At 36.2% G+C, this 17,037-nt stretch overlaps 1 protein-coding gene across 9 annotated transcripts in view; it reads right to left on the reverse strand.

Moving 5' to 3' along the window:
* LOC106032159 (SRY-box transcription factor 2) overlaps positions 1 to 17,037 on the reverse strand; it is a 275,642-nt gene that overhangs the window by 245,930 nt on the left and 12,675 nt on the right. The window contains exon 1 of one of the 9 annotated variants that reach the window (XR_010833514.1): positions 3,472 to 3,489. The exons of the other annotated variants lie outside the window; for them this stretch is intronic. The gene's annotated coding sequence lies outside the window, so the exon portion shown is untranslated. Of the gene's footprint in view, positions 1 to 3,471; positions 3,490 to 17,037 lie in introns of those variants that run through there. 9 annotated transcript variants of the gene reach the window in all.

The raw sequence follows: 17,037 nt of genomic DNA on the forward strand, positions 1-17,037 counted from the left end.
CAAATATAAGCAGGTCTCATACAGGAAGCCTTATGGACAGAACGAGCATGTTCTGGATGCCACCCTAAGTGATTTTTTTGCTTTACTCACTTTTGATGAGGCCTCAAATGGATTACTGTTTAGCTGTGGATATCACCTGCACGTTGAAACTAAGGTGTAGCCACTTTGTTTTCAAGACTGCTGCACTTTCAATCTACAAGAAAAGACTGGAATACTGGAGCTTATTCTAGAAAAGACTTTAAAAAAACCACAACACATCACTTTAACAGAACAGAAACGTGTGCTTATGCTAGAGCAATAGACATTTGTGTTAGACGTTAACACTTTGCAGAGTTAGATATGCAAGGTGAACATGACAGTCCCTGGATGGATTTAGAAACTGGTTAGAAAAGTGTGTGTTGGGAATGGGTAAGCTATAACAGGTTCTGTATTTAAGACAAAATTCATGTCAGCCTTAAGCCAACAGTACGGTCACATGGTCTTCTTTAACTGGACTTCTCCGTTCCAGGCTAACACAAGTGATTTCCACATTCTGAGAACTCCGGTTTCAATTACCATGACAACATGAACACATAATTATATACATGCATCAAAAGCAAAACTAGACAAGTAGAAAGCATCCAGAGAATTTTGTGTTTACACACATGCTAGAAAAAGTAAAAACAAACTGGAGTAGATTTCTTTTAATGTTGTATTTTCACAGGGGAACATAACAGTTAGCAAAATAACAAATTAAATTAACTTGAATTAAATGAAATATGAAATAAACAACATGATTACCCCATACTTCATTTTATCTCATTTTTCAGCCCCACAAAAACAAATAAATCAAAACGTTAAAGTTTCTTATTCAGTTCAGATATTGACTGGGATCTTATAAACAGTCAGGTTTTTAGGGAGTGACTGGTGTTACAGATTTCATCTAGGAATTTATTATCATCAAAATAAATGATTTGACAAGAATACTTGCACAATGACAATTACAAGGTATTTAAAAACTTTTTTGCTTTTTGGTAAATCGTGCTTTTCTGAAAGGCATTGGAATCACAAGCTTAAAAATGGTGACTGCTACTTAAAGACTTATCTTTAAGAACCATCTCAAAGTCCTTCTTTTTGTTAAGTGTCATAACAGTCATATCTGTTCCCAGTAATATATTTCAACATACATGTGAATGATTCCAATGTCAGTCTTTGCACCTATTCATTGATAATTTATTTATCCCCATGGTGGTATCGACAATCACTTCAGTTATTATCAGTTAGTAACAGCTGTGGTGGCTTTTGAGGTAAAATGAGATGTCTTTAGAACAGGAACAGAAGTCACCAGACTCTTTTCACTAGGACACTGAAGTTGGTAGCTAACTTTGGTATTAGTTTCAACTACTGAGCCCAGAGCAGAATACTATTACCACACTCCTGAGTAATCAGTCCAATTCATCAAGTTACATTCACACAACTTCACCTCGCTGACATCTAATTGTTTAAATGCAGAAACAAAATATTTTGCTGTAAAATATCAAAAAATAAGTGGAGTTACAACTTCAGGAGTATAGGACCAGTCAATGACCATTTTCCCTAGAGGGAATATGCACCTTTTCCCAAGACACAGAACCTTTCCCTTTTACAAGCCCTGACCTTGTCAGCATGTGGGATTTGGCCAGTGCTCGCAGGATCAGGGTGTCAGAAGCACCTTGTCAGTAACCTGCACGGCTCACTTGTGTTTGGAAGAAGCTTTGATATTCCTACTTTCCCAGACTGTTGTATTGAAGGAGCTTGGGCAGATAAACTAAACCAGAAGTAGGAAATAGTACTCACCAAGCTGATTTCAAAGAGCAGCACTTATATTATTGAACTGATAAGACTATTCAGATTCACTTTTCAAAATGAACAGAATGAATGTTTTTGAACATCCTTCAGAAAAGGATACAAAAAAGGAAATCTCATGCAGGTATGAAAACATTAAACAAGCACTTCCACAGGGGAAAGAGAAAAAAAAAAAAAGAGAGAGAATTTTAGTTCATTTAAATGAATGACAGTAGAGTCCTGAACCTCTAATGGTGGCAAGATTTTGCCTGAGATATAGATATATATTTTAATATATATTTTAATCTGAGAACAAAACAATGTGAACTAGAATAAGAAAAAGAGAAGTTATTTCCTGATCGTAATGACTAAAAATAGGATCCACCCAGTTCTGCCATGACAAAACAAGAGTCTTGTGAAACGAGACAGTGAAAAGATTAGCATTTCACTGGCAGTGCATCTATGACTCTGTACATCTTAATGGACTATATAACCCACAACAAGTCACCACAACTCACAACAATCCAGAAGGAAATTCTGCGAAAGTTCTTTAATGTGATGATTTCTCACCTCCAAAAATAAATAAATAAAAAAGCTTCACTATTAAAGTATGATTCTCTCAATACATAGCCACTGTAGAATAAGAAAGTCAGTTGTGCAGACATTTTGGAACAAGTTACATTTTTTCCTTTGTGTGGTAGCCAGGAAAGAAGTTGTTTCTGTTCTATTTTGACTGCACCAACCTAAAGAGTTGAATATTAATATGCCGTATTCACCAAATTTGGCAGGTAGAACCACTTGACAAGGCAAAGGTCAAACTACAAATCATGTTGTTAAACAAAGAAAAGAAAAATAGAGGATCAAGAAAGATTTTGAGTTGTTAGAAGAAGAGCAGCATCTTTTAAAGAAAGAATCAAGGTAACATTCAACTATTTTAAACAAAATAAACAAATTAGCATTCTAAAGTTGTAATATTGTTTAATCCTTATTATAAAGTCAGGTAGATCCATAATAATAGAGAGCAAGGTTTCAGTCTTACACTGTTTCTGCCATGGATAAGGGTAAGGTAACTAGCATACATTTCTAATATAACCTATTTTTAGTTGTAATTTTTTTCTCTATGGAATAGTTACTATCAAGGATAGTTATAAACGTGAAAGCTTAGTTTATAAATAAATAAATACAAACTACAGGGTATCTGGCTTAGGAAATCCATTGAGAATAACAAATTAAAATGGTTCTGCAAATGTAGGTTTAATCCCTTACAGGTTCATCAGAAAGTTCTTAGATTACCCAAACAAACAAAACCCATAACAGGAAAAAAGACCAATCTTAAGACTGCTGTTTCTGGGAAGGAAAAAAAAAACAAAAACAAAAACAAAAAAAAAAAACAACAGTATTAGAGGAAGCTAACCTAAATTTCTTCCAGTTTTGTTTTGAAATAAGAAACTAAGTTTAGTTTCTACATATGAATCTCTCTATACACGTAGAAACTAATCTAAATTAGCTTTACATCACCACACACACAAAAACACAATAACATTAAAAAAAACACCCTCACTTCTAAATTCAATGAAAAGATTTGATTTGAACAGGGCAAGTTAGAACTCAGCACTGTTTTCAGCTCTGCACTACACCCTACAAGACAAGGTTTAGCAGTTTCTTTACCAGCATAGGTGTGGTTGAGTGCAATTAATTGATTACAGCTAGCAACAACTGTGAGAGAGGAAGGGCAGAAGGGTTGTATCTTGAGCTTTTCACTGCATCCTCCACTCAGAAAATGATCTTTGTAGTGTACCAGCTTAGCTGTAGCCTTGAGTTTCAGTCTTAAAATACATCTTACATGAAAGAGCTTTTCTTCCATCCCACTACCATAGGTCTTTCCCCGTGTCCTTATGTCTGAAACGTGTTCAGCGGAACTTTGTCAATAGGGCCCGACAAGGAAACTGCAAGTCTGTTTTTTACTATTACCATTTTCTGTATGGTAAATTATTAGAAGTTTATAATGGATGTTCTGTTCTCAGTATTCCTCTGAATCTTGAGCACCTTCTAAATGCTTTTAAAGCATAAATTAAAGAAAATAAAATGTATTAGGATAGTGGTATTTAGGATAGTGGTAGAGCTTCAGTCTTTGTAATTCAAGTCTAATTTCTCTATCAACATCATGTTAATGTATTTTTGAACAATCCCATCATATTAATAAATTCAAAGGTTTTTACTATTTTGCATGTAGTGACAGAAAAAGTAGTTTGATGTCAGAGAAAATACTGAATTTAACCAACTTCCTGATTAACCAGGTCTAATTTACATTTTCCAAGCACCTGAAGTAAATTCTGTTCTTACCATATAAGCTATAAAGCTTCCTCTACTTCTGCTCTTACTTTTTTTTTTTTTTTAATGTAAAAGCTTTTGCTCTCCAGTAGATTCCTACATCATAAAAAGAGACACAAAGGTATTTTCCTTGCATGAGTTATTCAAGGGTCAAGAACAGGCAAAAAAAATAATTTGACCTAATGACCTCACAGGTGACTTCATTTAAATTTTTTAAAGCACTTATAATAAAATCTTTACAAAGGATTTAGAAGTTCCACACATAGCTATAATTAATGACAGGGTTTTTCTAACTACAGCATGGAGACAGAGAAAATGGGCCTTTTAAAGATATCAGGAGTGACTTTTTCTTATTCACCTGACATTACCACTTTCAGCTAATATGACACTTACTATAATCCTCAGACTTGCTCTCCTCTATCTCCAGGTTTTCAGAATAAGTGTTAGCTTAGGAAAGTATTCCCTTTTAAAATTAGGAAACTAGAAATCAGCGCCATCTGTGCTGGGAGTTGGTGGCACGGTTTGGGTAGCGGCCTCTGTGAGGAGAGGCTGGCACGGCCTGCTCCATAATGGCCACGCCACATGGTGCCCCTGAGCCCGCCAGCCATGCCGGTGACATTTCTGGGAACTCAAGCTTAAAAAGGGGCAAAATGGTGCCTGGCAGTGAGAAGTGAAGAAAAAAGGTGTGAGAAACAGCCCTGTGAGCACCCAGCTCAGGGAAGAAGGAGGGGGAGGAGGTGTTGTGGGTGCTGGAGCAGAGATTCCCCTGAGGAGACCATGGCGAAGCACGTGCCCACACTGTGGCCTGTGGAGGAGTGTGACAGAGCTGGTGACTGCTCCACGAACAAACTACAGCCTGTGGAAAGCCCACGCAGGAGCAGTTCTTGAAGGACTGCAGCCCTGGAAAGACCCATGCAGGGTAAAAGTGTGAGGAGAAGCAGGGTAAAAGCGTGAGGAAGAAGGAGCCATTAGCAAGCCTCCAATCTCCACTGAGCGTGCAATAGATGCTAAGTATTCTTAGCAGTACAGATTTAATAAATTTGCCAAGTGAAACTTTACCTAACCATTTTTTGTGTCCATGCCATCCTTTTGGTCACATTAAAGAATGACTACAGGTCTCTGACAAGCAATTAAAAATTCCCAATGAATATAAACTTATATAAATGATTGATAAGGAGCTGGTTAAATTCTTTATTTGTTGTGACACTAAACAATCTGCTGATTTTGTCACTGCATATAAAGCAGCAAAAACTTTTGAATTCATTATCACATTAAAATCATTCAAAGGTACAGACCGAAAGTAGTTCTTAGGTATTTTTGTTGCAAAACTTACCTCACGTCCTAAAAAACATCAACCCCTGAATAGTTCAGTAGAATAAGCAAAGACAAATGAGGAAAAAATGGCGGGACCATTTCTGACAGATCAGAACAAATCAGAAAATTTTACCTCCCTGCCTAAGCGTGGCTCCCTGTGTTGTATAAACATTGCTGAGATAATCAATATTATTTTAAATTGTCTCAGTGGTTTTTTGTTTGTTTGTTTTGTTTGTTTGTTTTTTAGTCTGTGCAAAAGCATAACCTCAAAAGTATGCACTATAGCTAAAAAGTTTTGGCACTCTAGTTTGGACATATACCAAGAACATCTCCAATTAAGTAGGAAAATATTAAAGTATTCTGCTTGTTGGACGCATAGGAAGTTTTAATAGTTCATATATATATATATATTTAACTATAGCATTTAAGAAAATGCAGATATACTTACTAAGAATGGTCCACTGAATACAAAATGGTTCTAAGCCTGGGCCCTATTCTCACATATCTCCATAAATCATATCTTGCCTTACAGAAGATAATTGCAGATCCACAAAATTATTTTAGGTTCACAACCCCCCAGTTATCATCTCTGTGATTTGAAAACAGCATTGTAGATCAGAGGTTTAAGCTTCCAAAATGCAGAGAAAAAGAGGGGTTCGCCCTTTATCAGAATATATTTCCAAAACAAAATAGTATTTTTGGTATTTACATGAAAGCGCAAACATGGCCTGCATCCTGTTTTCTAGTTCATTATAGCACTAAAAATAAATGAGCAAAAGATCTTCCTTCTGAATATAGAAGCAGTTTGTCATACGCAGTTTATAACAGCCCCCTTATTCGAGAGAACCTTTTCACCATATGATTGTGTGTATTAGAACAATTAAATTCAGAATTCTCAGTATTTTCTTTAAATGAGCTGAACAGCTGTGAAAGGTGTTGGACTGACAGCTCTGATAAGTGAAGTCCTCTTTCTTCTGAATTGATACAGTACAGAGAACAGCAATGCAATTTTCGTTCACACTCTCCTGGGTATGTAATTTATCCCTGACCTTGAGAAGTGCCCGTTTAATCATTAGCCTCTCTACTGAAACTGCTAACAAGAAAGGCAACCATAGTGGTACAAGGCACCTGTTCATTAGGAAGTAGACTGAGAAAGAGCATCAGCTCATCTCAGCACAGAGCACCGTGCATTAAGAACTCTACTATGTGTGGTTGATCCTCCCCTCTGCAAGTAACACTGGTATTGTCAGTGATGTATTTTATACAGTTGCAGGCTCAGGGTCTCTTTTGTTGAAAGGACAGAAATTAAAAACTTATTCTGAAAGTTACAGCAGTTAAGGGACCTATGGCAAGAAATACCTGACCATTTAAGTATTTTTTATATTCAAACTGTCTGCATATGTGGCCATGAGCCACGAAGTTTTTCTCAGATGCATTTTCTAACTATTTATAAGACTGAAAAAGGTACTGGACATTTGGTTTTGTTTTCCTCTTTAAAAGTATATGGTACCGTTTCAGTGTTTGCTACAATATTTAGGAAAAAAATGATCCATACCCCAAGGCATCTGTGTTTTGCTGCACAATTGAAAAAATACCTTATTCGTTATAGAAAAAGAAAAAAGAGAGATGAAACAGATATGAACAAGTTACATGCAAATCTGTTGAACAGATTACTCTATTGTTCAACAACAATGCACAATTTTCATCTCAGATAAACAATTTCAGTATTAAGGACAACAGAATCTACATATGCTATAAATGGATGTTTAACAAGACATAATGAGTTAGATCTAGTCTTAAAATTCTCATCTGATGGTAATTGTCCTACAAGGAATAAGCATTAAATATTTCAGCCTATCTATCTTCAATATTTTTCTCTCTATCAAGAGATAAAGATGAAGAGGCCAAATACTTTTATATGGTAGTGATGACAATAGAAGATGAGAAAGAAAGGGAGGCAGAAAAGTTACTTTTTAAAATATGAAGTTAAGTTTAAGACATCTATAATCTGGGAGACATTAACACGATGATATAAAACATATATAAAGTGTCTATGCACATTATTAAAACATTTGCTTAACAAAGATATTTAGAAGTGAAAGCTAGTATAATTTGAATGTGCACAGGCAAAACAGAAGTAAAGGTTTTCTGGGTGCCATTTTGTAATCGTAGGTAAAATTCATACTCTATGTGACTGCAAAACAAAGAGCAGGCAATGCTTGCTCTGACAATCTCAATGGGATTTTTATTCATAGTCCTGTTGTGGATAATGTACTAAATAATTGTATTTGATATTCAGTGTCTCCTGCAAACTACCAGTGTTGGAATTTCCCTTCCTGAAAGCATGTATTTGATATGCGGACTGCTTTTTTTTTTTTTTTCTCCTCTCATTTATGTGTGTGTGGTTTTCCTTTTAACCCTCACCCCTTTTTAATTTAAATAAAACTCTGGAAAAAAAAAAAAGAAACAGAAGATCAGAGGATGTGAAGATGCCATTCTGGGAACTAGCAAGCAGTCTCAACAGTAAAAGAAGCCAAGTGATCTTTCAAGTGGGCTATTACTGTAGTTGTGGGAGCAGAATAATGAAACTGAACAGAATAATTGGCCTAAATATCTGGTTAGAGGGCTGGTACAGAGAAAAGAGCATGAAAGGCTCTACTAAAACCACAGAAAGGTGGGTGTTCCTGCAATCAGCACAGAAAAAAAAAAGCATTGGAGAAGTCTGTAAACTAAAGAAGAGGGGGAGGGGAACCACTGGAAAGAAATACAAGCAGAGGGAAGAAAAAAAAAAAAAAAAAAACCCACCACACCACTAAATCTGAAAGTCTAAAGGAAAAGAAAGCACTTGATTGTATTTGCTGTCATTCCAAGGATGGCAGTTGGGAAACAGTAATTGGAGGTGCAGGATTAGGAGTTACACGCTATATAATAAGTATGGGTGGCTCCTGGCATACATGTAGGAACATATCTATGTATTTCAAAATAGGGACAAAGATACAAGTTGGCTGAATAGTCTTGTAAAATTAGATGTTCATAAAAGAGGAACTTCAGCTATCACTGCAATGAGAAAATAACACCCTCTAAACTGGTCATTTCCACCAGCTGAAGACTTAACAAACATCTTCGGAACAGGAAGGCAGTGAGGTCAGCTGTTAAGGAACAACACACAGTCAAACCAACATTTTGTTACACTAAAAAAAGTCTGAAGACGCAAGATCCAGTTTAACCATACTATATACATGAAAGATTAAACTACAAGCATTTTCCATCCTTACTATGTGCTTCTGAAATTAACTCTGCAAGTTACCATAAACAGTCCAAAACCAAATATATCCCATTTGCAGTTCTGATGACAGAAACACACAATGCAGTTGATATTCCTGTGGTTAATGAATGATGATAATGACAGTAGCAATAGATGATAATTACAATGACAACATCATACTTTCAAAAAACTACAGCAAGGTACTTTCTGTGCAATTAGCATTCCAAATTTTAAGTGACATGGCAGAAAATAAGTGGCTTTTCATTGGCTGATTTGTATTACAGCTCCTTAAATAATACACAGATCTAGACCCATTAGAGTCTTAGAGTCTTCATAAATGCAAGGAGCACAACAGTGCTAAAGATCTCAGCATAGAGAAAAGTGACACCCCCAGCCCCTCCAAACAGGAAAACTACTGTAAGATTTAAACATTTCCTAATGAGTCAGTGGAACCTTAAATAGCTGTTAATTTAAACTTCAAAATGTCCAGAGGATACTTTTAATACTAACCCATATGTTAACAGCTAAATGAAACTACATACAGGAAACTGATTAACAAACAAAATGATGTGTTAACATCATCAATGTACTGAGAAGGAACAATATTTCTTATGTAAAGATGCCAAATACACAGCAAGAGGTATTAGTAGATATTGTTTCAGTCTTTCAATAAAAGATATCACCTCTTTCTATGAAAAACTTGCTTCACTTATATCGATAGATGATCACAGCTACAACAACAGTACTAGTAGATTAAAATAAGCGAGTGACCAAGCAGCCTTCTCTTGGTAAACAGTCAAAGCTAAGCACTCAACACAAAGTATAAACCTTCTTTTTAAATACATGCAATAAAACAAACATATAAATAAAAAGCTCCTGCTCTGCAGCCATTTAAAATCTCTCTTCACAGCTCTTCTGAGCTGCTAACTGCAAAATGCACAAGTGCACCCAAGCTAAGAACAAAGTGGACTTGGATCTCATAGTATCTCATGCAACTCACTTCACATATGAGAATAGATGCAATGAAAAATGAAACTGAAAGGAAAATTCATGCAAGACCATTTTTGTTTCTCATCACCTTTATGTCACTACAAATGCAAGGCAGAACAGTGAGTAGAGATCCTTAGTGACAGCTGCGCAACATCACTTTTGTCTCTTAACTATAGCTTCAGTAATAATTACACAGTTAATTTTCTCAGAGATGTGTCTTCTATTAAACAATTGCATTTATTTAGGAACAATCAGAAATAATAGAAATAGCATCCAGATCTCTCTCTTTGATCTCTTTCAGTTTCCACATGACTAACTCACTCCTGTACATTAAAAAGAACACGCAGAAGGGACAAGACCACTGGAACAAACCACTACGATTCGATGATCTGAGTTTTCAGATGAACACACTTCAGCTGCTTCTAATGATTTTGCCCGTAGTAATCTATCATGGAAAAACAAACAAACAAACAAAAAACAACACATCACCACACAAAAGTCTCAATTTCTAACAATTTTCAATATCAACTATTAAACAGTGCTTCAGCTTGCAAGCAATTTATTTGTACAGAGAATACCCAGTGAAAAGCCTACCAGATAAAACTAATAAATAAGTTTTATGTCAGAAATTTTCCAATAGCGACACTCAGGCTTTTATAAATACCTATCACTCCTTTTATCACTCCTTTTATTGCAGTGGCCTCTAGATTTTTATATGAGTTCAGGACTAGTCAAAAACAAACAAACAAAAAAGTAACCTGGTGGTGAACTGGAAATGTAATGAGTGTGTTTCCTTTTTTACGCATGGATAGCAAAACACATTTTCTTTATTCCTTACAAACACATAGTTTCATGGAAGTGGCAAGCTGACATTGCATGGTACTCTCCTACATGCCATTAACTAACACATTAGTGATTTAATTTTTTTTTCAAATCAATACAAGTCCTCTCTATTTCATATGACAGTGCATTTACTTCCCCGAGAAGTGATACTTTCACATTGACTAAATAAATACAAAAAAAAAAAAATGTATTCCAAAATGTAATTACAAGATTCCTTAGTCCTGAAACCAAACATTTTTAGAAAAGGATCATTCTTTCTGGAATGCAAGGATTAGTGGCAGTGATAAAATCACCAGGTTTTAAAATGGCCATGTCAGTAATTTATATGTACTCTATATAACTCTTGCATTTGTTCAGCCACCTCCACCCTCTTACATGCATCCTTCACATTACTATATTCACAACATCCTGAGGAAACTACTACTTCCCTATTTTCATACAGGGAAACTATGGAACAAAAAAAAAAAAAAAAAAAAATGAGAGAGAGAAATCCCAGCTCCATTAGGATCAATGGCACAACTATCTGGATTAAATGGAACAAGAACTCCACCTGAGCTGTTCAAGGTCATACACAAATTTGTGGGACGGCAAAGAACTGAGTGTCATCCAGAGTACCCAGCACACATACCAGGAAATGAGCTAAGCCCCTTTTTTCATAGTTAATAGCTCCCCTAAAAAAGCCCTTCTGGTGAAATGTTCAGCTTAGAAGGCTGAATGGAAAAAAAATATGGTTATTTGGCAGAGAAGAGACACAACCAACCAACAGCAACAACAGCCCTGTAGCTCTACGGACTGCATACCCTACTGTATGATTTCTCTTGTTAAGAGGGCGAGTCTACTTAATTCCCCTCTAGCACTACTGAGAGCTATGACTGATAAAGCAGTTTAGAGAAAAGAGCTCTGCATAAAAGTAATTACAGGAGCAGAGTGAGGAGATGGAACTGGTACTGTATTTGCTTCATTTTTCCAGTGTAGCTAATTAATAGTCCACTTCATAAAAGTTAAGGTGAAAGCATGGTAGGGAATAATTGTAAGAAGTGACAAAATAATTAATAGGAGTACATTCAGAATGCTGATTAATGGGTCTTTGAATTACTGTTTGTTGCTTGAATTTCAAACCATCTTAGAAATTGCTAAATCCCAGAAAATTGAAACCTGATGGTACTAAGACTGCACATCAGTATGACACCAGATAACATAGACTTAATCTAAAAATTTCCAATTTACCTCAGTGGAGTTTGCATTAAGGGCTGTATGCCCTAAGGCAACAGTAAGACCAATAGCATGTGAAAGTTTAACTCTGTAGAAGGGTGATGGGACCTGCATAAACTGATACTTCTACAGAGCCACGCTATCTTTAGTCATTCCCTTTCTAACCAAACCAATTACTTTTGAAATTCCAAGTATGCATAAATGAGATGCTTGTTAAAAAAAATAATAATAAAATAACAGAGATCTTTGGAACATCAGGTTGCAACGTCACTCATGGAATTTCAGACCAGGAGAGACCAGTACCATTGTCTGGTCTGACCTCCTGCATTACAAAGTCAGCAGAGATTCACCAAGTGCACAATACTGCAGGTTAACACCTAGCCTATGGCTTGCTACTGGGCTTACACATAAAAAGAAGCAAAACCAAGATGTGTAGTTATAGAAAAGATTCTAGCATTCATTAACATCTCTTTATACTTATACAGATACATGGGAAAAAAAGAAATCCCAGATAGAAAGTGGTAGAGCACTTACTTTGTAATTTACTAGCTTCTTACGTAAGTACAGGGCTGGAGAGGAGTCTGAAAAAACTGGAAAATGTTTCGTAGTACTGTCATATATCATTGAAGAATAGGGCATTGTACATAATTCATCTGAATGAAAGAACTGGGGAGTCTTTTGGTAGCAGGGATTAAGCATAAAGGGACAAGGATTGGCCTTTATCTTTTGGGGGGAAAAATCCAGAGATCAGCAGTGACTGCAGAATCTCAGGATTCTTGAAGGGCTTCTGCTGCTTTAGAAATTTTGAAGATAAAGTGTATTGACTCATTACTTAATATACCAAAAAAAACCAACCCACATCAGGAAGAGTTATGTAATTGTTGCCTAGTACCTCTCCTAAAAGAACAATTCATTATGATATTTCAAGCACAGATGTTTTCACTGTTAGCATTAGAGATGCATATATATATGCATCTGTGCATCAAAAGGAATGTTTCAACGAAAAGTATAACTTAGTCTCAGGCAAAGTGTTATTAAGATTCAGATTACAAATAAGAACATCTCTGCTAATTTACTGCAATATCCTAAACTGGAACATAAATGAGATGTTCAAATACTTTTAAAAATTAATACAGTTCCACCCAGCTAAAGCCATCAATGTCCATTCATCAAACATCAGTTCTCATCCACCATCACAAAGCAGTTTTATCTTCCTGAGCCTTCAAAAGCTACTAGCAATAAAAATCATCCTTGTAAACAAAAAGGGAGAACTTCCTCTACCAACTATTTTGGAGGGATGACTTAGTTTTGTATCTTTTAGTGCAAAAATCGTATAACACTTTTACAGGCTCAGCAGAGGATGTAGGAAGTTGCTCTGAAGAGCCATCAGCCAAACCCATCTCTTGGCAAAGCCTTTCAGTTGCATGCCACTAGAGCAGGGAATTTGGCCCAGATTTCTGCTTATCTTAACATTCAAGGTTTCCCTAACTCACCAGCTTCCTTATCATAAGAACACCTGTGAGTTTTTTTTCCACAATTATCGTGGAAGTGATAGTTTCAGCTTATGTTCAGACAGTATTTCTACATTTCCGGGGGGGGGGTGGGGGGGGGGAAGGTACTTAATGCAAAAAGACAGGTACTTCAGCTGTAGACCAATATAGGCAACATGTTGCTTTGCATTTACTTGGGCCAAAACATAAACGGCATAGGCAAAACGTTCTCTGGCTGGGAAGTTACAGAAGCGTTAGAGCAGGGATATTTAAAGGTGTCTGAGGAACATCAGTGACTCCATCCACACCACAATTAAAATTCCAAGAACTCCATTATTGCAAAGGTGAGCTGTACTGTTAGAGGCAAATAAGGTTTTTGGATGTTCTCCTCTATTGCACATTTATTGGTATGGAATCCTCCTGTTTTGGGGTGGGAGGATCTATCTTCTATTGGAAAAGCCTATGTTACACATTTATTTCAAATAACGATAAGGATTGGTTTTCATGCTTCCTGACAACACTTCCTCCTTTCTAGTCAATTCAAGCATCAGTTAAAAGCACCCTCTCATTTTCAAAGCTCTTCACTTATTTTTTTTCCACTGACTTAATCAGCTGATCCCAAACTGTTCCTCCCAGTTTTAGCGAATCTTATTAAAGCCCCTGCAAGGAATTTTTCCATCCTTGACTACTCTTCTGCACTTTCTTCCTTTTCAAACTACTTGGTTGCATCTCTGCTTCACTGACTCCATAATTAGAAATCTTATCTGAAAATAATTCTTCTCTTGCCTAATATATTTTTAACCTCTGTTAGAGAGGATATTGATTTACTGACCACTATGCATAATTCTCTTTCCTGCTGCATTTAACTCTCATATGTTCTGGAATCCAGTAGATTTAAAAAAAATAATGAAAAAAATGCCATGAAGAATAAGAATGTGACATTCATACACATGGGTTGTGGGAGTTATGCAGATTACTAATGAAAGAACAAGATTTCAGGAGAACTATTGGTAGTTATAGAGAAGCATTAAGGCACTTAAGACCACAAGTCTCCACTGGACCTCAGCCAGATTTGTATTTCTAACAGTCTTTGGTAAAGTTTTGTTTTGTTTTAAATACTGCTACTGTGCAACCAGCACTTCATCATTCTAGACTTTTCCACAAAATTCACCATTAAGGTTCAGTACCTTGAAGTAAAAGAGAGTCTCACAAGTAGATGCCCACAATAGAAACTCAGGACATTTACACTAAAAAATATTCTGAAAAGAAAAAAAAGAACCTTCTGAATATATTGAAGTTCATAATTACAGACAACAACAAAACATTAATTCTGACCATATAGTAACGCTGTCTTCCCATCTTCCCTTTTATCCCTTTCATAATATAGTTGTAGTGTTATTTTGTACATCGAGGTAATTTTGGTTTGCCTTTCTTTTATTTTAAAACTGCTCCAAGCAGGGGCTCCAAATACCCTCTAAAACTCAAAGACACTTAAAAGCATACTCCTTATGGGTGACACTTTGGATTACTTTTCAAATCATAAAGCTGAATTTCATAACTGCTTTTACACACACATTGAACACTCTTACAAACCACCTAACTATCCACTTCCCATAATATTACCTCTTCTAACTATACAAGATCATCTGTAGAGTCTCCGCATAAACAGTTTAGGTGTATCTCACTGCACCTCTCTCTAGCCCTTTTGACCTTACCCTACAGCCTTTGCCACGAGCAATTCCAGTGGCTTCTATTCATTTCCAACTAAGACTCAAGTGTAATGCTTTCATACAACACAAAGTTTTTCTTTTCAAAGCCAGCTATGGGAAATATTAATCTATATTCCACCTAAGTTTCCATCTGGAGAGTGCCAAATGTCATGGATTTGGCAGTCTCGCATACACAAGAGCATATTAGCTTGGCATTTAATTTTATGTGCTTAAATGCATAAATATATATGGGTACACATTTAGTCATCTGTTTCCCTCCTTTAATGCAGACTATGATTTCATGAGATGAAAGAAGAAAATTCTCCTTTCTGCTGACTCTGGAAAGCCATTGGAGATCCAGTCCAATGGTTAAGTGATGCTGAAGAAAAATTGGCTGCTTGTCTCTGTTTTGCATGGTACTAAATATTACATCCATGTGCACCACTCAAAGGACTCAAAATTTCATCTCTGGATTAAAAAGAAGTAGAAGATCTTACAACCTCTGCCGCTTTTGGAGCTTTCCTACTATGACAAGACTGAGAGTGAGGATAGTTAGTGTTCAGACCCACTAGTCAAGTGAATAAGCACCACCACCTCACACCACTAAGCACATCAGGGGAAACCATTTTCAAGACAAAGAGGTAACTAATGTTGTTAAACCAAAACCAAAACCACCACCACCAACAACAACCCAAACCAAACCACAGCGAGCATAATCCCTAATTAAAGATAATAATCCCTAATTAAATCCCTAATTAACCATGGAAGGAATACATATAACATTTCACAAGAAAGTTCTGGAGATCCTTTATTTTCCCTTTTAGGTGTTGAATTCCACTCACCAAACATGGTTCTATCAAGATCTAAGGATTCTTGATGGTCTCTTTCACCCTCTTGCTCAGAAGAAATAGCTGGACTGGAATTAATTCAATCAAAATTGTTTTGCATTTCTAGCAATGCAGAGAACCATGCAAATATTGTGATTTGTTACTTACCCCTAGTAACATGCACAGCTGATAACAGAACATGACACTAAACTGGAGACTGACAAAGCACATTACTTTTTCCAATGCCAAGTCAGGTACCAAAGCAGACCAGGAGGCTGGGAGCGGTGCAGATATGCTCCTTGCAACTCAAAATCTTTTTTAGTAGATTTTTTTTCAGTTTCTCAAACCATCCATTTTTGCCAAACAATAATTTTGCAGGTCCAAACTTAAAATAATGTTCTTATCAGCACAGTTTCCATTCTGAGCACAATCACTGGTCTTATTTTTTTTTTTTATTCCACATATATGGGTTGCATACAATTATATCTCTACAAGATATTACAGTGTATGGCAGCTAATAATGCTACATCCAAATACAGTGTAGAGTTGCATTCTAAATCATTACAATAAGATCACACATGTCAAAGTTAAAAAAAATAATTTATATTTCCCAAATCAATTGCAACTGAAAATAATAGTAATTCAGCAACGAACACAATTGTTTGGCTAATATCATGTAGAAATTTCAATACTTATTAGTCCTGAACAGAATTTTATAAAGCAACTGTTGTCCATTTGCCCATCCCCCTTTTTATACTCTAGTACTCAGATTGAGAGACAACAGTAAAAATTATTTGTCATATTTCTGTTGCCATAATACAGATAATCCACTAGTTCTCTTCATGAACTGCAGAAACAAAAGCAAACACCTTCCCATGCTACACACTAGCGTGTATTTTTACCATCTCGAGCAAATGCATGTTTGATAACATAAGGCTTTCAGTAGAGTCGCAGGGCGATATTTCTCAGTGCCATTTGATGGTGAGTTTGATCCTGGCTAGTTACGGTGAAATATAATCTGAAATAGAGGTTTAGAACCGTGGCATATTTTTAACTTCCTGACATATGCAGCATAGTCTGCTATTGAGGAATTTTTCTCTTGCCAAAGTGATGAGCAGACAAGGCAACACTAATGCTACTCCACGCTTTGCTCAGTGGGAGGTAATGCAAAATCAGTGCACTAGCAAATATTATATTAATAGCCTGGCAGCAGTGCTTCTTTCCCTTCCCTTCCCCCAAACCTCTGATTCAGA

Source organism: Anser cygnoides, chromosome 9 (assembly GCF_040182565.1).
Source record: "Anser cygnoides isolate HZ-2024a breed goose chromosome 9, Taihu_goose_T2T_genome, whole genome shotgun sequence".
NCBI classification, from domain to species: Eukaryota; Metazoa; Chordata; class Aves; order Anseriformes; family Anatidae; genus Anser; species Anser cygnoides.